Source organism: Vanessa tameamea, chromosome 15 (assembly GCF_037043105.1).
Source record: "Vanessa tameamea isolate UH-Manoa-2023 chromosome 15, ilVanTame1 primary haplotype, whole genome shotgun sequence".
Classification (NCBI taxonomy): Eukaryota; Metazoa; Arthropoda; class Insecta; order Lepidoptera; family Nymphalidae; genus Vanessa; species Vanessa tameamea.
The window spans coordinates 3472862-3499240 of NC_087323.1; the positions used below are offsets into that span (position 1 = coordinate 3472862).

The 26379-nt window shown below is 31.9% G+C and overlaps 1 protein-coding gene across 1 annotated transcript in view; it reads left to right on the top strand.

The window, feature by feature from the left end:
• Positions 1–559: 559 nt before the first annotated feature.
• Positions 560–26379, top strand: part of LOC113399125 (connectin-like) — a 55526-nt gene continuing 29706 nt past the window's right edge. Inside the window, exon 1 of the mRNA XM_026638171.2 lies at positions 560–683. The gene's annotated coding sequence lies outside the window, so the exon portion shown is untranslated. The remainder of the gene's footprint in view (positions 684–26379) is intronic.

Genomic DNA, 26379 nt, shown 5'->3' on the forward strand with positions numbered 1-26379 from the left:
ACTCCATTTAAGATATTCGAATTGTTAATTTGAATTTATTTCTTTTTTCACGTCATTCTTTATTCGATATTCGAAACTTAATTAATGAAAATTTATTGCTAGCCGAGAATCTCTTTTATTAACGTACTGTTTAATTTGAAACGTCCGTGAGAAAGATAATATTTTTAGAGATTTATGGATTCTTTTCATATGTTTGCATTCAAAAACGATCATAACGTTATTTTATAAAAAAAATATAAAAACACATTTATGAAAACTATACGACCCATTAAAAAAACTACACAATCTGGGTATCTTTTTAACTTCAAATTATAATCAGCAGTGCTGTTAATGATATACCGAAAATGTTACAAATAGAGCACTTAAGCCGTAGTATTGTTCAACCACCACCAGTCATTATGCTTTCGAAAAGGCTTTGACGCCTTTATAAAATGGCAATGGTCCCATAAATATGCTATACAGCTTAATAAATTCCAGCCAGTAATGTATTGCGAAATTTTCACTGCGCATGTTTAGAACTGAATGCATGCGGCGTTCCAAGTTTGAATTCAGTAGCTTACGGACCGTTGTGCTGGGTGGACGTGTGCACTACGGTTTACAAAACCAAGTTTCAGTTATACGGTGTACTTGACTGTGCGTGTTTTTGAACTATCATGTGGTTTTGTTGATTTGGAATAATTTAGGTGAGTTTTTCTATGCTGATTTATTATTTTGTTTTATTATTATATGTGCATATTTATTATTATTATGTATATAATTTAATTTAAATTAAAGTTTAATTGTTACATTTTAATTTGAGAGTTAAAACATATGTAAATTATTTTTTAACATGCCTCGTCGGGCAAATATAACTTTTAAAAATAAAAAAAAACATTTTATGCCATTTCTCTTACGCTAGACGTTATGTACCAGTATTTCTCAAGCTATTATTATATAATTTATTTGACGAAACCAAGTACATATTTGAAATTTAAAATATTTCAAATGTCATGTGAAGTCAGTATGATTTTAAATAGAATCAAATATTGATACTAACAATTTAAAAAAAAAGATAATGTAACATATTATGATAAGAGTTAATATAGTATTATCATAACAGGCGCACGTAACGGTAATTAAAAATATATATTAGCCGAATACCATACAGACACCGTTAAAAAAGACGGATCGATGTCAAGATTCCCATAAAAATATTTTATAGGATTCTTGACATTCCTTGACCGTTCGTCTACGGAAGTATATTGATTTCGTTTTCCTCAATAACAAGAATCATTATTATAACGCAAAAAATACAGTAGATTTATTACCTAATAAAAACTTTTTATTTGTTGAAGAGGATAGCCTTTTCGTATAAAGGTACGATTTGTAAATTGGCGTTATTGGCAGAACACATTACGGTTGTTGCTCGATATATTTGTAAAAAAAATTTGATTGATATATACACGATGACATGATAGTAGTTTAAAAATAATAGCTTATAATTATAATACGATAATATTAATATAAAATATTTACTTTAAAAATTAAAAATATCTCGAAATATTTTAATAACAATATTGATATACAGATTTTATATTTATACTTAAGCGCAGTCAGATTGTTAATTAAAAAAGTATCTGATTCAAGTAAGCTGTACGAACACATTTTTTTCATAATAATCGTTCTACTAAGTCTGCCAGTTTTACGTGATGCTTCAGAAATTCATTTAACATTAAATGAGCTGATAATTTTTTTTTATATTATAAGAAAAATGTTAAATAAAATTATGAGTGGAATTAAAAAAAAATTTAACACTAGCTATACGTCCGTTTCGAATAGGAAGAAATGGGGTTTGTCATTAACCTCTTGACATTATTTTAAATAATGAGCTTACAATTAATATGTTACTTATATATAAAATAGAGTTTAAATATGTACGATAAATACATAAAATAAGTTTAAAAAATGCATTTTTTTTAGTTTAGATAATTAAGCGTCTGTATATCTTCTTTACATTGATAAAAATTTAATAATTTATTTACTATCATTTTATTTTATTTAAGGTGATTGCAAACGAGAATCTTTTTGGACAAATAATATTAACAATAATGAATATCACATCGACATTCATTGCATAGTTTAGAATAAGCTAGTAGGCGAATGCATACAAGCGAAATTAGAATTACTTTTATAACATTCAAGAAGATAACAGTGTCTCAATTAAACCAAATATCTCCTGGTCTGGGATTCCAGAGACATAATGACTTATATAACACTTAGTACTATATAATGATTATATTAACAACTAAATAACAGTTTTATTGTTATTATTTTAAGATATTTTTTTATGTATATCACGACATATATACGGGGTTATTAATTGTAACTTAGCTACTGAACTGTTTATGTGTCTAAATTTTATTTTAAATTTGTATTAAGTAAGTAAGTTAAGTAAGTTTTTTTACATTGGTTATTATTTTAAATCAATTTTGTGGGAATTTTAAAGTACGAATTCGGTAATGTTCGAATACGAATTTCCACCAGCGTCCTTTCTGATCATTTTATTTCGGTTGCTTTGAAATAAATACCTAGTTTTTATACATTTTAGGAAATCTAAGTAAACGATTATGTTTTTAAAATAATCTGCAGAACAAGTTTCATAATGTTTTTTTTTGTTTTTCAGGCATATTTGAGGGAAAAAAAGTAAAAAAGAAATATTGAAATAATATCGTTTTCCGTCTCGCATTTTTAAATTTAGACCGATAGTGATTGTTTAAATTTTGAAAAATATCCAGTGTTTAATCGTTTTTGTAAATCAGAAGAAAAAAGTAGATTTTATTCAAAAATTTTTTTTTAATAAATTTTTGAAGTTGCTATTTTGACTTATTTTGAAAAAATCTAAAAAACACGATAACTCAAAAATGGTTCACTTTTGCATCATGCATATGGGGGTTAAAATGATCGCAAATAGTCACCCCTATCACCCCCTAACGGGAATACGTCGAATTACCAATAACCCTGTATATATATATCACGACATCATACATTATTTTCATATAAGCTATAAAGTGCGAATGTCACACTCAAACGGGGCCACATATAAATAGAGATAAAAACAGAAAGATTACTAAGATCACAATTATACAACCGCAATGTTTCTATTAAAGCGACAACTATCGTATTTGCAACAGAATTCATAACTCCTATGTGCATTTTGTAAGCATTCGCCCACGGACAGTGTTATTCATAAAGATTATTATGTTTTTCATATGCTTAGTAGCTTGAAATGGAAAACTGTTTTGTAAGAATCATACAATACGAACACTTACATAATACCGAATATATATGAGAATAACATATACTTCAATATAATTGCAGCGTACAAAACGATTTGTTGCTTTAACTTCTTAATCTTATAAGTCAGTTATTTATATTAGGGTTTTATAAACATTTAAAGGCATCTTAAGCTCTCAAAATAAGTACCTACATATTGTATGCGACAAGAAGTATACAGTTATTATTGTTTAATAGTTTATGATTGGCTTATCGCAGTTGACATTTTGACTACGATCAAAATCAAAAAGAATTATCTTTTAGTAAATAAAAAAAAGAAAAATCATATTATGTCTGTCACAGGACGCTGCATATATATGAAAAGTCGAAGTTGAAGGTCATCGAAACATTTTATAAATAAAGAAAACGAGTAAATAAATAAAATTATACACTTCCTTTACTATGATATATAGAAATTTTCTTTTTAAATAAAATAAATAATTCATAGTAACAAAGTTATGATTATACACGCCACGCATACTCGAGGCGATAGAGAGCAACGGTAGAGAACACACATGCCGACACAGAGAGCGTATTGGATCGATCTTATACCCAAAACCAAAATATATTTTACACAATTACTAGAGTTATCAGATAGCTAATTATTAAATACTTGTGATACATTACGTATAATGTCAAGAGTCACTGCGATATTTTAGGGTTTATTTTATATAGAATAAAGATGGTTCTACTTAACAAAGGTTTAAACCGGAAATATAAATTATAACGTACGCAAAACAACTGAGATCTTATTGATAGCGGTGTATAAAGTGGTATATAATTGTGAATTATTGTGATTGTACATAAGTGACTACCTATGCCGGTAACTTTATTCAAGATCTATATGTTTTGCTTATGGATGATAAAATTGTCTGCAACTATTCAAAGTACTACTAACGACGATGAGTTGCTCATATTTTAAAAATGTTACTGATTTACAATATTGATTCGATTGAAATATAAAAACATTAGTAGCACATTTGTTGATCTGCCTCCCGGAAATAAATAATAAAATACATATCGTAAGAATAATCAACATTTGAAATCCAATTAATTTTTTTTTAAGTTCAGGACGAACTTTGCCTTTATTCTGTTCTCGATAAATTTGTTTTAAATATTTTGTAATTGTGATTATTTTGTTAGCTGGTTGGTTAAGTTATTTTTTGATGTTATTAAATTTTTCAGTTTTTTTTTTTTATTATAAAATGAAATTTAATTAATATTCTCAATACAACGAAATAAAAATAACCATTAATTTGAATACAATTTGTTTATGAATATGTAACACTTCATGTGTCATTGTTTGTGGCGCATACTTATAAGGCTCTATTTCGAGGTCTGTTTTTGAATCTTCTAGATTAGAAAAGAAAAATAAAAAGGAATGGTTGACAATCTCGGGTTTTTTTCTCTACTATAATATGCATTTATTATAGATATAAACCTCTTGAATCGCTCTGTTTATTGACGAAAACCTCAATAAAAGCCGTTGCAAACTGTAAAAGATCTAATCGTACAGATGGCAGAAAGCGACTTTGTTTTATAATATGTAGAGAAGAGCTTGGGACTCCTTTAGTTACATTTTTAACAAAGTATACAAACTCCAATTGTCTTACAATATGCTTACCAAAATAAAATGCAATATAAAAGTGAAGTAACACACCGCTTCTCGTTTTGGGTAGAAGGTTTGGAACTTAACCGAAACATCACGGGTTAGAATCTGATTTTTCATTTGATTAATATGTGGCTGTATCGTGCGTGGTGGCGAAGGAAAATATTATAAGTAAATATAGGTACACGCTTCGGGTGAAATTCTGCTAAATGCAGTTCCACCGAACTATAGTAGTGCAGTGTGATGGATGACTGACGCTCTTTAGGAGGTCCTGTCCTTTTTTTGGAGACATTATTGTATGTTTACATAGAAACACAAAAATCATTTTGTATTTTAATATCACGCCCTATTTATATTGTACGATATACTTTTTTATGTAATAGGTAGGTGGAAAGTGGACATAGTTAGGCAGCAAATGGAACATCTGATGTGTAGTGGTCACCACAACCCAGAGGCATTAGAAATATTAACCATTCCTTATATCACCAATGTGCCACATTTGTAACTACAGGCACAGCACATTAGTTGTGCCTGTAGTTACAAATGTTACAAACTCACCTTCCTTACTTAACTTCTAAAACACAAAAATTGCCTTCTATAATTATATTATCGGTATATTTTTCATTTTATACACATTCGCATAACATGTACATATTGTAGAATTTAACTTCAAGTCAAGAATAGTTTGTATTTATTTAAGTTGATTGATGTAGTTCCGCGCATAGATCGTCAACTAGAGAAATGATTCATATTATGAACTCAATTTTCTAAGTCAAGTGTTCCAACTTATAAAACTTACAGTTCAATTTCAATAAAGTTGACCCATAAATCGGAATAGATAGTCGTCTATTGGAAAAGATAAGACAGGCACTTACGGAAGAGAGTCGAGCATTTTTAAAGGCAGTAAATACAGGCTAGAATTCCAGCTGTCCTATAGACGTTTGTCAGAGATTACTCGAGCCAGTCGCGTTTTAAATAAGCGTAAAAGCGCCGTAACAGTCTAAATGTTACGAATTAAAGAGATAGAAATTACTGGGAGTTACCGAAATGTTTTTTAAATTGCTTAAATAGCCTGAGAAATTTTGTGAATAACCATAAATGTTTTAACTTATGTTGATTACGGGTTGAGAAAAGTGAATAATGTCTTTATTGCTAGCCGCTTTAAAGCTACTCATAATTAAAATTTGATAACAAAAGGATTAAATAAGGAAACCCCTTTTCTATGGTGATACTAATACCTTATTTAAATTATTACCATTGGCATATCGATACTAAAAACTATGAATCCTTATAAAATTATAGTTACTTTTCTAATGTGTTTAAAAACAAAAGAAGTACGGAAGTACTTATGATAATGAGCACATTTGTACAAAAAATTGTGCTTATCAGTTAATACCGATATCTTTCAACAGCTTACATTCGATGAGAAGGAAAGGTACTGCCATAAAAAATATAATTATATTAGTAAATACGATATACGAGGATCAAAACTATTTGGTATTATGTACAGCAACCTCTGTCTCAAACTGTCAGAGGAATCCAGTATCTCAATGAACTCTCCAGCAAAAACAAACCTCCCCTTTAAATTAAAATAACTACTTGGGTTATGTAATACGTGGCATAAAATAAACTTTTAGATTACGGTAAAGGTGAAAGGGCCACTTAAGCTTTGATCGAAAATCAGAAATATGGTCATATTTGCTCAAACCAAGTACCAACTTATAAATAACTATTACAATCTTATTTTGCTATTATAGCTTATCTGATTTGTCTTATATTTATGATTTCAATAGTATATTTCAAATGAATACAAATTAATAAATACATATGGCATCTTTTTAAAATTTTTGTAGCGCTGCCAATTTAAAAACGGGAAACAGCATGTCTGTAATTTTGTGTTGTTTTACGTAGTCTTTAATTAAACAATTCGAGAAGAACATTTCTGCACTTTTAACTTAAAAAAAACTACAACGGTCCGAGATAGATGCCTCTTACATTTCCTCTTTAGAAGGATTCTAGTCTCAAAGACAAGAGTTAATCATATAGTATCAATTTTGTTAAACAAATTCAACGCACTGTCTCTGATAGATAACTCTATGTAACTATGAGGGCGTAATTATCAATGTCTACCACATGAGTAAATCATACAGGAATTTAGCTTGTCAGCTCTCTAACCACTAGTTTTAATATTTTTTGATACTCAAAACTTCGTTTTAGTGTAGAAATCAATTGATAAAACATTTTTATGTTTTCCACGACATTATAATGTTTATTACATTTTATTTGAATATCAAAAAATACCACAAAATTTCTTTTTTTATTGGTATATTTAAAAAAAATTATAACAGTTAAACAGATAGGGCTATCTGTTTATTTTATATTCAAACTATTTAATACTAACCTTTTTTATATATTTAATAACTACACTGACGTGTATACTAAATACATCTATTTATAGTTTTTTATATGGATGTCATAAACTGAAATATCGTACACGGGAACATATTAGACACGATTATGTAGAAAACCCACGCAAATTCTAAAGTCTTCTGTTAATCGTCTCCGACTCTTCAGTATAATCATATAATATTTCCATATCTCAAATATAATATCACACATATAAATATACATAAAGGTATGTCAGTATGTCTTAATATTATTTAAGCAGACATACCTATGAATTATTATTATGTTAAAAATGAAAAACTCACACGTTTACTTAACTCGTATATTTAAACTTATAACAATAATACACTAAGAAATCTCTTAAGCACATCCGTGATTATCTTGACAGCGCGATTTAACAGAAGGCACAACGCCATCTATTGGTAGATAGAATAACTACATTGGTATTTGACTCGAACGCACAACATCCATTATTGTTTAAATAAAATCAATGTTATCTTTAATCTTTTACTCAATTATGTCAAATATTATACGCTTATGTACAAAAGTAAAGCGACGTCAGCTGATTTGTACAAGTGTATATGTCACCGTATATTGTAAATACCGTTAGATTATAGTCTATCTCGCAAAATTGGTGGTAGGGCATTGAGTAAACCCGTCTGGGTACGTACCACCAACTCATCAGATTTTCTGCCGCCAAGCTGCAATACTTGGTATTGTTGTGTTCCAGTTTGAAGGGTGAGTGAGCCAGTATAAATAAAGGTAAAGGGACATAACATCTTAGTTCTCAAGATTGGTGGCGCATTGGCGAAGTAAGGGTTGGGTAATATTTCTAACAGCGCTAACGTCTATGGGCTATGCTATTTTTTAATCGATGGGTTATAATCTAACGATATTTAAAATTTTACAGGGACATATATACATAAAAATGAAGGTTGGTTGGTATGTCTGATTGAGATTAATAGACTTCAACGCCGTTTGATGGATCACCATGAAAATTGGCACATTTACTAGTATGTATTTTTATGGAGTAGGTTTTTATGCTATCCCCTTTTATGTAACTCGCTACTAGATGCAGCATATCAGCTTATTTTCCGTTCACTCAATCGGCATGATAATTGATATATATGTCACTGTAAAATTTTGAATACCGTTAGATTATAAACTATCTCGCGAGATTGTGAACTGTCGAATGATTGTACAGACAGGGCAAACATCTGTCGGGTTCTGCTGTTATAATATATATAAATAATCTAAAACTACACCTTCGTATAAATCGTAATTTTACAAGATACATTATTGTAATGCTACTTTCGAGTTGGAATATAGACTCTATCGAGAAGAACTAGCAAAATACTCAAATTTTAATTAGTCTACATAAAGATATTTTTAAATGTTGAAAAAGATAGTTACTGAGTTTCTTGCCGATTGTTCTCTAATAGTTACTGAGTTTCTTTCAGATTCTAATCTGTATTCCAAACCGGAGCTAGCTTCACTTACCACTCATGTTTGTTAAATGACTCAAAAGTCCTTATAAAAGCCTACTTGAATAAAGTATATTTAGATTTTGTTTTTGACATGAAAATATCTCTTCCATGTATGATGTTTCATATTTGTCATACTTCTCTGTTTCAATCTTTCTTCAGAAACGTATCATCATTTACCAATTTCAATACAATGCCGGACATAAATTCCCCTAGGTGCGCCAAAAATCCCAGTAATTTTTCATCCAGTCGAGTCCAATGGCCTTCTTCAGGCCCCGTGTTTGTTAATTCGAGTATTCGTTTTATGATATTTCTGCACCAAAACCATCGGTTCTTCGACGTAGTTACCAGCCCTCAGCTGGGCTTACATCGCTTCTTCCTCAAATAATATATCAATTGAATTATGTAGCGAGCAATGTTTTATCCATATATGCACATCGCGTATGTCGTGTTTCATTCAACACTAAAATAAACACTGATAATCATTTAAATAGAAACATGTACTAATTAACTCCGTGTAAATTTCTCCTCTTACGAAACATCAACATCTAATCAAGATTGAATTGGATCTGATTTGCATAAGAAAAGGGTTTGGTTTAACTATTATGATTTCCGGTCTAACGTATATACGTTGATTGTGGATGTTTAAATGAACGCTAGTTTTATTCTTTCTGCGATCCTTGATTTGACATTCGAAAGAAGATTTTAACAAATTACCTCATCAAGAACATTTATAGATAAAGGCTAGATAGACGTATTGTTACTTTTGATATTTGATTGTGATTTTTTTCAGTTCTGTTCATTTTATTTCCGATAGGATAGTATAGTAATTATAGGATAATTGTAGGATTGTAATTTTTACTTTGACTGTCAATTACTTAGTGTAATGCTTCAATTTTATAAGGTAATATGAGTTAAAAGAGGTAATGATTGGCCTGAAAGGTATCTCAATGAGGAAATGCTCATAAGAGCCAACAAACTTCACGCGAGGAATTTGATTTGATTACGTAACAAATGTTTTTTTAATCTGTCTAATAACATTTAGTTTTATCTGGATAGATTAAATTAATTTTAAGTTGTCTTATCAAACCTTCTTAAATATAAAGATGTATGTATGGAACGTACATATTATTGCCAATGAAGTGGGTCAGAGTTTACCCGAAGGGCTTTTACCGCAATCATTAATTGTAAGAACTCATTTCCTATCTCACTTGTGAAGTGTTAAAATTGACTTACGGTTTAAAGCTATTAAAATCAATAACGCATATCATATTCTGACTTTTCGTGATCGTATTTTCATTATTGTGTTCGTGAAGTGAGTTTTGAGTTTGTTCTTACAGAATAGCTCTACTGAACCGATTCGAATACGAAAATTGATTTTCTGTAAACTGATAAACTTCGCTTAATAATCACTAGCTTTTAATTACTTTGTAAACTTATTTAATTACTTCTAAAGGTCGGTGATTTCTGTTATTAAAATTGACGGTGGGGTTAATAATTAAATTTAGATTTTCGTAACAATGGTACACTTACTAGTTTAGTGTTTTTTCTTTTAATTAATAACATTAAAGTTTATTTGTTACTTTATTTATGGTTAAACAAACTTACAAAATATATCTATATTATCGGGAATCAATATCATCGATAGGATTAAAATCAATTAATCAATTTCAGAAATGTTCTTTAATAATTATTCACACTTTCTTGGCTAGTAAAATTAATATAGATTGGTTTTTAGCACACAGTTTTGCTATTATACAATTTACAGGAGGAAAATTTAAGTATGCCTGCGGTCTAAGAAGCTATTTCATCTCTAAAATATAAACTCATCTGAACGAAGGTCAAACCGATAAAGAACAAGATTGCTATGTTACATTTATATACGTAGAATAATCTCTAGTATATTTTAGATAAACTCACGTGGTATATCGTTCACTGCCCTTCAATGCTGTAACAGTATAATACCCTAGTTAGGTCGATATAGACCACCTGACGACAGGTGGTCATGACTGCAGATATAGATTGACAAAGTGAAGTCAAGTAACATCATGTAATTGTACCACTACTGGGCTAAGGCCTCCTCTTCCTCTGAGAAGAAGATTTAAAGCAAATTCATTCCTTTCACCGATCATGAAATGAATTACATACAGAAATTAACATATAAAAATTCAGTGGTGCTTGCCTCAGTTTGAGTCCCCAATTATCGGTTAAGACTTGCGTCTGCTTACCTAGGGCAAAATACCGCAGATATTTTTAACTTTGCCGGTTCATAAATTCAAATAATTTGTAAAAAAATACATTGGTAAAGAATGCATAATATTCAATACAAGATTATATAGATGATAAAAAAGCGTGGAGCTAAGACTTCCAGGCAGGATGTATTAAATGACATTGTACTTTTAAATGTTGAAAAAGAGTAACTACTGAGTTTCTTGCCGGTTGTTCTCGGTAGAATCTGCATTCCGAACCGGTGGTAACTTCACTTATACTCTTATAGCTTATTAAATTATGATTCAAAAATGCTTGTAAAAGCCTACTTGAATAAAGTATATTTTGATTTAATTTGGTATCATGGGCTGGGATTGTCTTAATTAATTTTTAAGTACAATAAACAGTATTAAGGTAACAAACGTTCAAATACCGTTTTATTATAGTTCGTAATAATCTCCTTACAAGAAGACCTAGCAACCTAAGCAGGATTATAATTATAAGATACTTTTATTTATTTCTAATTTATAGTATTAACGATTTCCTAGTGAATCGTCAAGTTCCATTTGTCTTTTGTAATTGATGAATTAATGGACCGAGACACTGTATATTATTATCTATATTTATAGTTATTATTTATTATTGATTGAAATTTCAGTAGTGTTTGACTCGATGATGGATGAATGGATCTCGCGGGTACCAGATTCGATAACAGATTTAAAATTACTCTCCGTTGAAACGAGGCGTGTAATTGATCGTCGGAACGATTTTAATAAAATCATGAACATTTTTGGTAATTATTTTGTATTTTTGAAATAATACAAATTCAACATAAATTATCTTTTTATTTAATTGAATTGAATATATATTTGGAAGCCGAGATGGCCCAGTGGTCAGAACGCGTACATCTTAATCGATGATTTCGAGTTCAAACTCTGCCTGGGTTTTCACCGCTTTTGGCACCGCTGAATTTTGCTGTGCTTAATTTGTGTTTATAATTCATCTCGTGCTCGGCGGTGAAGGAAAACATCGTGAGGAAACCTGCATGTGTCTAATTTCATCGAAATTCTGCCACATGTGTATTCCACCAACCCGCATTGGAGCAGCGTGGTGGAATATGCTCCAAATCTTCTCCTCAAAGGGAGAGGAGGCCTTAGCCCAGCAGTGGGAAATTTACAGACTGCTAATGTAATGTAAATATATTTGGAAACTTATTATGTAAATACATGTAGTTTAAGTTTCAAATATATGTAGTTCACTAAACCTAATAACAAGTGGCACTGTAACCCTGTTTTTTTTATAAAACATTACCTAAGGATAATTAATTATATCAACAATGTTGAGACCACTCTTGTGAATAGCAACTATACGGATTAATTAATGCATTTTTGTTTATTTATTAGCTGTGCCCGCGACTTCGTGCACGTTTGAATTTAACAAATAAAATATGGTTGTAGCCTAAGTCACTTCTTATTACATCAGCTATCTGCCAGTGAAAGCCCTGTCAATATCGGTCCAGGCGTTCCAAAGATTAGCCGGACCAAACAGACAGACAAAAATTGTAAAAAAATTTTATTAAGTATGTCTATCGTATACATACATATGCATTTAGTAAAAAGCAGTTATTTTAATATAAAACACAGACACTCCAATTTTACTATATGTATAGATAAATATTTATAAGAAGAACTCTGTTATATAAAAAAAAGAAAATACAACTTCAGTTAACAAATAAAAACGTTGTTTCTCAATATAACTGTGAAGGTTTTTCTTCAAGTTATTTCCTAACCCCAAAACTTACTAGTTTAACTTTTTTTCTGTTTTATTCGCCACTTGACATCTGCGATACTAACGAAACTTTGCTATTTTAATGTTACCCACGAGATACCAAGTTGAAGACGTTTTATAGCCTTAGTTCTTTGGTCCTATGCGGTACGTCGGTTACCAGATATATGACGTTACCCAATGTATTTTACGTTATTAAACAAAATAATTGTGTATTGTGTAAGTTTTATTTTGAAAAATAGCTGATGAAATCGTCTTAACCGAAGTCTGACCGGCGTATTCACTTAAAAAAAACACTTCTAAACTGAAAACTGCTTAATTTGTAAATGGCTATTGCAGACCTATTTTAAGGTCTTAAATAAAAACTTGATAATATTTGAAAATACGGGCAAGTACTATTTCTGATTTCTCGCTGTTATTGACCACTTGATTGTTCTAAAATAAACTTTTTAGTAGGTTTTTTCTGTGATATAGTTTGGCAGACAAGCAAATGGGCCACCGGATGGTAAGTGGTCACCACTGCCCATAGACAATGGCGCTGTAAGACATACATATTAACCATTCCTTACATCGCCAATGCGCCGCCAATCTTGGGAATTAAGATGTTATGTACCTAGTGCCTGTAGTTACACTGGCTCACTCACCCTTCAAACCGGAACACAACAATACTAAATACAGTTATTTGGCGGTAGAATATCTGATGAGTAGATGGTACCTACCCAGACGGGCTTGCATAAAGCCCTAGCAGAAACGTAAAAGTTAATCCCCTACTTAATAATATTCCATATTCTCGCTAGATCTTTCTCTCAATAAACAAAGTATATTTATTTAAATGAACTGAAGCAAGGAGAACGTATGTTATAAATTAAAGTAATTGTTTTTTTATAGTTTCCTATATTTTGAAGTAACTTATTTTGATAAGAATGTTTTTTTATAAAAATAAACATTTGAAGATTAGGTTTAAATTACCATGACAAAAATTTACCATGATATATAAATCAATTTATTGCTGGCAGCTGGACTCGCGGCTAGCTAGAAAAGGCTGAAGACCCCAAGGACCTTAAACTTGAAACCCCGGACAATTAGCAGCTCGAAGTTAGGAAATGTTAAGTACGTTAGCTTAATAAGGCGTTTGCACACAGGCGTGTCAAATCATTTAATTTGGACTGGTGATAAGACTCTCCTTAAAATTCACACGATGATAGGGCTCTGTGCAAGCGACTCTGCGTAAATACCGAGAAAGTGTAATTACAGTAAATATAAATATAAATAAATATTGGACAACATCACATACATTACTCTGGTCCCAATGTAAGTAGCTAAAGCACTTGTGTTATGGAAAATCAGAAGTAACGACGGTACCACATACACCGAGACCCAAGACAACATAGAAAACTAATGAACTTTTTCTACATCGACTCGGCCGGGAATCGAACCCGGGACCTCGGAGTGGCGTACCCATGAAAACCGGTGTACACACCACTCGACCACGGAGGTCGTCAACAGTCACAAGCGTTATAACATCTTAGTACCGAAGGTTAGTGATAAATTAGGTTTTAGTGATTATAATGAAGGATGGCTATAATTTCTTACAGCGACAATATCGATGGGTGATGGTGATGTCTTACTATTTGTTTGACAGTGCACTTAGTGCATAGATATAAAATGGCTTCCGTGACTTAAATCGATCTGAAGTTAACCTTCATAATAATTCATCTGAAGTAGACTGTGAAGTAATGGTTTTTTTATGATATCGGTAGGCGGACGAGCAAATGGGCCACCTGATGGTAAGTGGTCACCACCGCCCATAGACAATGGCGTTGTAAGAAATATTAACCATTCCTTACATCACCAACGCGCCACCAACCTTGGGAACTAAGATGTTACGTCCCTTGTGTCTGTAGTTACACTGGCTCACTCACCCTTCAAACCGGAACACAACAATACTGACTACTACTGTTTGGCGGTAGAATATCTGATGAGTGGGTGGTACCTACCCAGATGGGCTTGTACAAAGCCCTACCACCTAGTAATTTTAAAAGTGTAAAGTGTTGATGAAACACAACTTTGTATTGGAAATGTATTTGTCGTTCTTTAACACAACATGCTATAACTAATATTTTAAATATACGCAACAAAATTTTCAATTTTATTTTATTTAGTAAGAGATTGATATACGAAGAAACATGAATATAATGAACTAGATTGCTTAGAATTTCTAAGACATACATTAAATAATTTACATTAATATTTAACCGAATCCTCTACAGAAAAGCCTTTTAAACCTTTAGAGGTTTAAGGCGGTTTTTAAAAAAATGTTCGTAAAAAGCAAGTCGACCAATTAATCGTTAATTAAACATTCAATCCTTTACGGTAGTTTAGGTTTTTATTCAGCTGAAAAACTTTTACAGGCAATTATTTAACTAAATGCGACTTTTCGAAAAGCTGTTCAATGTAAAAATTAACGAATCGAACAATTTTATTGCTGATTAAATCAAAATTAGTTTCGGAAACGGTTCGTTAATTACAATTTGTTACCGTGTTCAACAAAATTTAGTTTCTGAAAAGTTGATTTACGTTAATTGATGCGTATTGGTTGGGTGGTCAAATCATAAAAGTAAATTTTAAATGTACTTTTATGTAAAATAAAAATCTTTGACTTTTATGTATACAGAGCATTTTTTTTTAATCACTACTTGGTAAAAAAAATTTTGTATTTAAGCCTTATTTGAAAAAAAAATCCTGTATATATTTATTTATTTTTTAGCTTATAGCGTGACGTCCAAAAATCGTCAATCCTCGGAGTAAATTCAAATAATTTACAGTTCCTAAATGTCCAATAGACCACGCTTGCAAAAATTGGAGGCTGTACTTTTCAGTAGGGATTGGTGGCACTTATTTATACGGTACACGGTAAAATTTCATTCAACGTTTTTTTTACTTTACATTACATTAACAGCCTGTAAATTTCTCACTGCTGAGCTAAGGCCTCCTCTCCCTTCGAGGAGAATGTATGGAGCATATTCCACCATGCTGCTCCAAAGCGGGTTAGTGGAATACACATGTGGCAGAATTTCGTTGAAATTAGACAGAAAGTTTCCTCACGATGTTTTCCTTCACCGCCGAGCACGAGATGAATTATAAACACAAATTAAGCACATTAAAAATTCAGTAGTGCTTGCCTGGGTTTGAACCCGAATCATCGGTTAAGATGCACGTTCTAACCACTGAGCCGTCTCGGCTCTTGAACGTAATAAGCTTTATGATGTTTTCCGACAAGTTAAATGTCCTTTTTGGTTGTTAATAAAAAATCCCCTAATAGTAATATAATGTTAAGATAAATATAACTACTACTACTACCAAATATAACACAGTATCTTAACAATTCGCGAAGTGAGGGTATTTCTAACATAGAAAATATGACAAGGGACAGCGTGATAATGCCGTGACAATGCCTTTGATTATGTATCTCTAGATACACTGTCAAAGCAGGGAACGCGTCGAAAAAATTGTGGCCAACAGTAGGTAACTAAGTAAGCGCACACTAGTAAATGACGTTTAATAGCTGTAACGCACACCGTGATATCAAAGCCGCCTCGTTTGTTTTAGTTTTTTTTGGAGTGTGACACTGTAATCTAAACATAATGCTTATAATGAAAACAGGTCGTAGTCGCTTTGTAAATCTCTTCGCTCGGTCTCACAAATACCTTCGATTATCTAATCTCTTTACAAGGTCAAGTAAAAAAAATTAAGATTTATTTGAAAAATAGCGCTAAAATATAAATTCATACACCCAAATAACAATAAAGATTTTTATGAGCGTGAAAATGGTGCTGAATTTAATTTTTGCTTTAGTAATTAAGATTGAAGTGAGGTTTTAATATTTATTAATTAATATTAAAATAAACTGTAACCGTTACTTTTTAGACGGATTATTAATATTTTTTTTTATTAAATACACGTGTTCTTGAAAGAGACTATTGTAAATGTTGGTTCTTAATACATATTTTCTAATGTAAATGTTCTGAAAATTATATCTTGTGAAGTTGTCTATTACGAGCGACTCGATACTGAATTGATGGATTAGCGAGCAACTTCATTGTGTAGTTTTCAAATTGCACGCAAAACGAAAAGTTTACTCTCAACAATTTTTTTATAATGCGTCAAAATAAATATAATTTCAAAAAATCCAATCAAATATTATCATAGTTGATTAAAAGAATAAAGGTTTGGGGATCAGAAATAAATCTTATCTCGTGGCAGGCTTTGCATTAAATTCGCTGTATCCCCTAACATTAATCTCCTACGCAATTGTGTTTAATTCCCGTTTCTTCCTTCCAAGTGTAATAAATCAAGTTAGTATACATCCCCGACGCCCGTCTTTGTTTTACCGCGATACAATTGTGGTCGTACCGCGATGCTATTGTTTTTGTTTGTGGACATAGTGGGCTTAACTTTGACCTTTATTAACCTTGTAATATTATGTTTTAAGTTACGTTGTGAATACGCCCTATTAATTATTAGGCTCTCTTAGTTTGGAATTCATGTATATATTTGAATGTTTGTGTTTCGAGTACAATGTTTATTTGCGATACCAATTGTGTTTTAATATATTTTTCTAGGTTTTTTTTTTGTGGTTATAACTGTATACATATGTATAATGATAACTAAATAAAAGTTCGAATAGTTTATTATGCTGTGCTTATAATCGTCTCCATCTAGTACGTATATGGTTCATGTTTCTTTGTGTCTAAAACAAATGTTAGTGTCGTCCTGTTCGATTTTGGTCACGGAGGACAATCTCAAATGAGACCTGCCAACTACGCAGGACATATCATTATCTACAAGTGTCTGCACAAACTCATATGCAGGTGCAGGAAATAGTTCAGGCTCACGATCGGAAAGTACGTGAAGCATTTGATCAAATGCTTCACGTGCTTTCCGAGGCACGAGAAACTACACATTTATAACTTCCAGACTGACTCTGAGTCATAATTTTTTGACCTAAAACTCCAATAACTTTTTATCGGCCCAACCTGGGGCTTGTCCCAGAACCTCTGCTTTTGTGGCCTTACATCTAGTAACTAAAAGAATCAGACCGAAGAGGCAGTCCCACAAATAAAGGTATAGACGTATGCTGAAAGAACAAATTCGAAACTCACCGAGCACTCTCACTCTGAGCACGATCGTAAACGTCAGAATGATATATCGTACATCAATCTATTATAATTAATTATAACATTTAAACGAGACGCATCAAAATAGCACATCACTGGAAGTTTATTTTCAACATCACGAACCAGATACGAAGTGGGTGCCTACATAATAGCACTGCAGTTACAATTCATTAAAATGCGGAGTTTATACATTTTATTGACTATAACAGTACCTACCTAAATATATTATAAATTAGTTTTTAAAGTGTTACATACATCATTATATTATATTTGTATTGAAATAATAAAGTTGAAGAGTTTTATTTCTTTTTGAACGCGTAAATAATAGTAGATTTATTTTTTAATATGTATATAGCGTTTGTTAACCCAATTAGGCTTTTTAAAATCATGCTACTTCTTAAACTGCGGGTAGATCGTTCGCCTGAAAATTACATTAAAAAGAACCTACCCAGCACAGTGAAGAAGAGCCCTATTTAGAAATATTTATATTTTTAAAATAAATTATCTGAACTTTGATTTTTATAAAAAAAAAAGAGCACAACAGTATTCAGTTTAAATAACCACATCTGTTACATGATGAGGTTTGAGTTCCTTTACTTTTAATTAAGTTCCTGTGCAATGTGATATAATATAAGTCGTAAAGAAACAGCTGCCATCTATATCATTTCTATGTAAATACGAGACTAATAAAGAGGCACTTGAATTTAAACAGGGAGCAGATTGAGTAACGTCGTCCCTTTTTCGCTTTACTCTGTATTATTGAAAAAAATAAATCCCGAAGGAGATGGCATGAGACGTGTACTTATTATTTTGCAAATGAGTAAAGATTTTCTAAAATGATATAATATTGTTATATAATAAATTGATTTTCCTTTTCGTTCAGGAAGTTCTGGTTGGTTATTCACAACGGCTAACTCTTAATGATACAATAAAAAGGGCTCCTGTCACCTTCAGAGAATAGGAATTTCGAATTAACGGGGGAATGCTGTTAACATTCTTGCCATCATTCCATAAGGTCATGATTTGTTTGTATTTCAAATCAAAATATACTTTATTCAAGTATGCTTTTACAAGCACTTTTGAATCGTCATTTAACAAACTATTTAAAGTAAAGCTACATTACAAATACAATTATATATGTATGTTATGTCTCCTGCCTGAAAGTCAACAAGCATTAACTCCACGCTTTTTTATCACCTATATAATCGTGTATCGAATAATATGCCTTCTTTACCAATGTATTTTTTACAAATGACTAGAATCTATGAAACGGCAAAGTTAAAAATTTAAGTCCTTAATGTGAATAATTTTAAATATTCATTGATTTATTAATTATAATAGTACTTCACTCAAAGACTAATAAAATATTAGAGACATCAGGCTTTTAAATTACATTTATATATATATATATATTTGTAATTGTATCAACAGGGCTTAACCGTTTTTATGTACAGAGGAGTAAAAAAAAAGATATTATAATGAGTGACATTTAAAATTCCATTATTTATAAATTTTCGTACTATGATTATAGTACTTATTGATAAATTCGTACTAAACTTTTCTACTTGACATGATTATAAAAGCCAATATGGCTATGAATGGATATGTTGATCGTTATCGAATTGCTTTTGTGTTCTGATTCACCTGGCACTCCGTGTCAATGGAACACATTCTGAGAAAATCTTCATATATTGGAACAAACTGACATTGTATTTGAATGATAATGATTCCTTTCTAGTTGATTTCAGCTACGGACTAAATTGGCTGTTCAAAAGTTCAAAATAACTTGAATGAACTATATTTTGATTTTGTTCCATCTTTTTTTATCACAAATCGATCTTTGTCAATTATAATAATATTTTCTTTAAAGTTTAAATTAACGAAATAGTTATCAATAAGTTTTATTCAAACACGGGAACAGTACCTATAGCAAAAGTAGTAATGTATGAATATTTGGGTACCGCTTAACGATGTTATCTTTGCCCGATACTTTATTCGATTAAAAACAACGCAAAACGACGATATACGATAATAAAATGTAAATAAACATTTTATTCATACATTATCTTCTTGGAAATCATTGATCACGTGATTTGTTTGTACATTGTATAAACTGTACTATAAATTTATATAAAGCCGAGATGGCCCAGTGGTTAGAACGCGTGCATCTTAACCGATGATTTCGGGTTCAAACCCAGGCAGGCACCACTGAGTTTTCATGCGCTTAATTTGTGTTTATAATTCATCTCGTGCTTGGCGGTGAAGGAAAACATCGTGAGGAAACCTACATGTGTCTAATTTCAACGAAATTCTGCCACATGTGTATTCCACCAACCCGCATTGGAGCAGCGTGGTGGAATATGCTCCATACCTTCTCCTCAACGGGAGAGGAGGCCTTAGCCCAGCAGTGGGAAATTTACAGGCTGATTATGTTATGATTATGTATAAATTTATAACTATAATTCTAAATAGTATAACTGTTTTTATGTTTATTTATTTACTTTCGGAAAACATAGAGTATAAATTGCAGATAGTATAAAGATATATATTATATAGGTTATTTAAAAATATATATAGCTGTACAAATATGAATTAAAAATAGTTACTGTATAAATCTTGACCGCGTGGTATGGTGGCAAGAATGCTAGCAGCATTTCCCCGTTGAATCGCAATTCCGATCCTCTGGGCTAAAAACGAACCAGCACTCCTGTCACCAGTGGAGGCAATAAGGCGAGGTATTATACTTTTGATGAAGTTTTTTGCACCATTACTCCAAGGGCCAAGTGTTTCGACAGCAAATGGGACAAAAAAGTAATTTGACATAAGCCACGAATATTTAGATCTTTTTTTTGCTTCCGCAGCGGCACCGGCTGTTAACATTGTTTCTCGGATATGAGACGGGGCCAACGTGTCAACGCATGTAGCGTCCCACACAAGGGCCCGTCCTCGTTCCCAGGGAACCAATGTTAATCCATTAGGTCTCTTACCATCACGACTAATTCCACGAGGCTCTGTAAGAGCAGGAACATAGATGGTGGCAAGAGCCTTTTTTATTGTATCATTAAGAGAACCGTGGCGGAAAAGCCTGCCTGAACTCCTTGGGCAAGAGAGACCATGTAAACCGAAAGAGTCCACCTCCTTTCCACAAGGGCATCTGTGCTCAGAGCACAGCGGTGTTCCCAGTCGGAGACCATTTGATATGCGAAAACATTCATTATCTAAAAGTGTCCCAAGATTTTTAGAGGGTAATGAATTCAACCAGTGACTTGACTCTTTAGTTGATAACGCTAGAAGCCTGGCACGGTTTTGGGCACTTGTTAAATTTTGTGTCAAACTGTGTAGTGTAACGTGGACCAATGGCGAATCCCAAAGTTTTTGTTTTGTAACTTCCTTAGGGATATCATCATTAGGGCACTTTACCTTCCAGGTCTCTATCGCCTCAGTAACATTTGTGATTTTGTCTGATTTTGATTTTAAAATTTGTGAACAAGGGCAACACTTGAAATTTTCCTCACGCTGATGCCACCAAATTGAATGGAAAGTGTAGCTTGAGTCCAAGAATACTCATCAAGAGATAAATTTAGAATTTTTTCTAAAGTTTTTTTAAGGATGGCATCGATTTGATTGGTAAGACTAGGATATTTCCAGATTCGGCTCGCGGGTAGAATGTACATTAATTTTGGAACAAAAAGGCAATGTTTTAAGATGGTATAAGCTATATGAGATTTTAAAATGCCCAATCTGTCAACATTGTCCGAAAATATTTTAATTTTATCATTAAAAAAAGACTATGCCTTCATCAAATAGTGCCGAAGTTGCTGAACTAATATTTTTGGGATTTAAATTGTCCGTAATTTTTTTTTCACATTTTGTTAAATTCAATTTAAGACCGACTTTATCAAATTGTTCTTTAATTTTAACGAAATCTTCAATAACATCATCTACTTTACCTCCTATAGTTCCATCATCTAGGTACCAAATATTTAATTTAGATTTGAAAGTTGAAATGCAGTTATGGATACCTAAGCTAAAAAGAGCAGAACCCAATGAATCTCCTTGCTGAACGCCTACATTAGAATGAATTATATTTTCGCCAAAAAATAATTTCGATGGTGAACTATAACATTGCCAAACGTAAGGGTAAATTTCAGGTAAATTAGAGAAGACTTCGTTAAGCAAGACTGCCCTATCTAAGGAGTTAAAAGCATTCTTTACATCAACTTTCAGAAGCACCTCGTCCTCGGTTCAATTGTCAATTGAGTTTAAGACTAATTTAAATGATGTGTCAAAAAAAAACCATCGGGTAGGTTTTCTTTTATGTAATCTTTAGGCGAACGATTAAATGAGGAACTAACGAGCTACCTTATTACTTCAATAGAAATATAATGTATAACAAAAATTGAAATTTATGTATAACATACAAAATATACCAAAATAAGCCTCGCATAAGCCAAAAAAGTTTTCCCTGTAACATTAAAACATGGAGTGAACCGATAAAGAATAAGTAATTTTATCAGGTAGGTATATAAAATAAGGTTTTTTTAAAAAGTAAATTAAAATGTAACAAAAGAATATTAATGACAAATAGAGTGAAAAATAGTGAGTAAATGTTGTGATATTTTTTACTCGATCATGCAAAAATTGGTTCATAAATTTAGATGAAATTTGAAAGACTTCTTTTATGATATAGGTTGGCAGACGAGATAATGGGCCACCTGATGGAGCCACCTAAGCGGTCACCACCGCCCATAGACAATGGCGCTGTAAGAAATATTAAGTATTCCTGATATCGCTAATGCGCCACAAACCTTATAAGATGTTATGTCCCTTGTGCCTGTAGTTACACTGGCTCACTTACCATTCAAACCGGAACATAACAATATTGAGTAGGTACGGCTATTTGGCGGTAAAATATCTTATGAGTGGGTGGTACCTACCCAGATGGGCTTGCACAAAGCCCTACCACTAAGTAAAACTAGACTTAACTTACCCATAAACCTTGAGTATATCAAATACTAAACACCCGTTCCGGCTTCATACGGGTGCAATTTATTAAAAAAGAAACCGTAATTATAAAATTATAAATATCCACTCATGAATAAGCAGTCAGAAATAATATAGCTTTGTACTAGTATTTTGTTTATTAGATCATTAGTGCCGGAGATTAACCAATACATATAAATAAATTAATACCTCTTTATAATATTGTATAAATTATATAGATGAGCTTATATTTCATTATCCGATTTAACACATACTAACCTAATCTAACTTAACACATTTCCCTTTACACGTAGGCGAAGTCTATAAAGATAAGATTCTATTTCAGAGCATCGCATCTAAGTAATATCCCAGTAATACCAGTAGCGCTTTTACATTTAAAATATTAGTTAGGAATATCGTAGGTATCTCCATAATATGCTCTTGTGAGTCACGATGCATACGCCGCGCCATCAGTTGCTACCTCTCGTATCTACGTAGCCCGTCAGCTGGTTTTCAATTTAGTTCCGCGAACTGTGAAAATAGATTTAAATTCTAACTAGATTTTTACACGCTTTCTTAAACGTATTTGTTAGTTTTAGGTTGTTAGGCTAAAGCCTAACAAATAAAGTTGTCGAAATTTTTAAAATAAAACGACCTATAAAATTACAGAAAATGCACTTAAAATTTAGTTGTGGGTTTTTTGACGTGGAATTTATTTTTCGTTTCGGATACTGTTACGGAACATGGCATGACCGTTTCTTTAGTCACCATACACACACGACTAACATAACATTTTCATGGTATTAGAAAATTTATAACTTTATTAGTCACCTCTCTATTCTTTATTGTATTTTTATGTTATAAATGATTTCATTAACTATCAATTTTAGTATTTTACCTCTACCAGTGTCTCACTATGGCAACGTGTTGACATTGAAGATTTCATATTATGTGCCACAAAGTACTTGGAAGCCAATGCTAACATCAACTTTAACAGCCTGTAAATTTCCCACTGCTGGTCTAAGGCCTCCTCTTTCTTTGAGGAGAATATTTGGACATAATCCACCGTGCTGGTCCTATGCGGATTGGTTGATACACATGTGGCAGAATTTCGTTGAAATGAGAAACATGCAGGTTTCTTCACGGTGTTTTCCTTCACCGCCGAGCACGAGATGAATTATTAACTCAAACTAAGGCAATGCTTAGCCCTTAAAAAAATTTAAACTTTCGTTAATGCCTAAGTGAGCGTCCAGGGCGTCTGACAGCCACACGCGGAATCCAGAACGCGCGGATCAAATATTCGAAATGTTGGAATCTGATTGCGAGCGGGCGTACACACGATCAATGACATTATGCTGGCGGATCCGCGTGCGCCGTCACTCGGGATGTGCACTTAGGGACTAATAGAATAACGCTTAAATCATCCAAACCGGTCAAAGATATATGAATATATATACTTGTACCATAAAATATCACGCGAACGTATATAGCTCTCCATGTAGCTCAGTGGTTTGTAACCGATGTTGAGGAAACCTGCACATGATGGATGAAAATCTACCTCGTGTATCCACCATCACGCATCGGAGTAAGCTCCGAACCTCCTCTTTAAAAGGGAAAGGGTTTGCCCTTTGTAACTTTAAATGCTATATAAATTCTTAACGTTCGCATCAGATTATATTATAAAATACAAAAAAGCTAACGAAAAGGATTAAAAAATAACGTAAAGAAAAATATTATTTCAGACAAGTTGTTATCAAAGAACTATGACTGAGAGGCACTCATCTGCCAGCTTCCTTTATATTGAACTAGCGCTAACCCTCGTGTCTTCGCCGGAAGAAAGAAATGGGAAATATATTAGTAAATATTAGGAACAACGCGTTTGTTTTATTCAATAAATATATATCATAATAATTTTTTACCTCATTATGTTTAAAAGGAACGATATAATTAACAGATAAAATGTTACAAGTTCTATTACATAAGTCGCCGTCAAAATTATTCTAAACGATTTATAGGCTTTGCACAAACATTCAAAAGACATTTCTTTTTGTAAGTATTGATAAAACACGAGACATTTTATAAGCATTTCCATACACCAATACAACTTTCTTAATAAACGCAGAAAATGTTTCGAGTGCTTTATATATTTCAGCTATGCATATAAAGAACTCTGTAATAACTTTTCATTATCTAGGAGACACGATGAAGACATATTGTCCTTAAAATTAAAGTATTCGTGCGATTTTCGGTCTATCACCTATATACTGAAGAATGAAATTTCTTTGAAGATTTCATACATTTGTGATTTAGGTCAAGACGCAACATGACACTTCAAGGTGTGACAAAGATTATACGCTTCATTTATTAGCATTATTTCAATCTTACTATGTTTAATTTGGTAATGGAAAAAAACGTATAGAACGAAATAATATATACCGATTTATAAATTAGTTAATATCATACTTGTTTTTGTCAGTTTAAATAAGTCTTCATAACTGAATTACAATTAATTCATAAAGGCAAATCCATAGGAGATTAATATGCATAACTGAGCGCCTAAAAATATATGCATTTTTACACTCCTATGGATGGCAACATGATGCGTCCGAAGAAGTATCAGCTGATGCACTAACGGCTTTACACGCTTTCCAATGTCCGAGAGTACAATCACTGCTGATTTTCTGTTCTGATAATGAACTCTAATAAAGTGACCACTAAACCGATCTGAAAAAATATGTATATTCAATATAAATACCGTGATGAAATCATCTTGTATTTAATTTTTTATGTAAGTAATTAGACACATTATAATCATTGTTTTACCCTTGACGTGATGTTATCTGTATAATTGTTAGTTAGGCTGTATGAACTTGTCTTTGTCTACTATATTGTCTAAGTAAAAAATAAAAACTATTCAATAAATAGAGAGCTTCAACGTGAAATAGAAGCATTGTTTAAATAATGAACATAGCGACCGCGCTCTACACTGACATACTGCTCGATCAATGCTATAGTAAATATACACGTCTAAAATATATGCTTGAATTTAAACGTATTCAGACTTGCTTTATAACTAAGGCAAAATAAACACAAGCTAGTACTACCATGGACTAATATATAACATTCTTTGTGAAAAATTTAAATATATATATAAATTTATTTGCCTGGGTGTAAGGAGTGACTCCAAATTTATTTTTGAATCTACTATTAACGAGCCAATCTTATAAGTTCTTATGTTACATTTACGAACATGACTTCGAAAATAATGTAACATATTTTAAATTTCGCATCGTAGACGATTTTATCGTAAGCAAAACGAATTTCTTGAATATAGTAACCGGACATTAGTGCGCATCTCCATTATGAAACGAATGTTGTCAATAATATCTAAACCACTTTATTTTATCGTGGAATA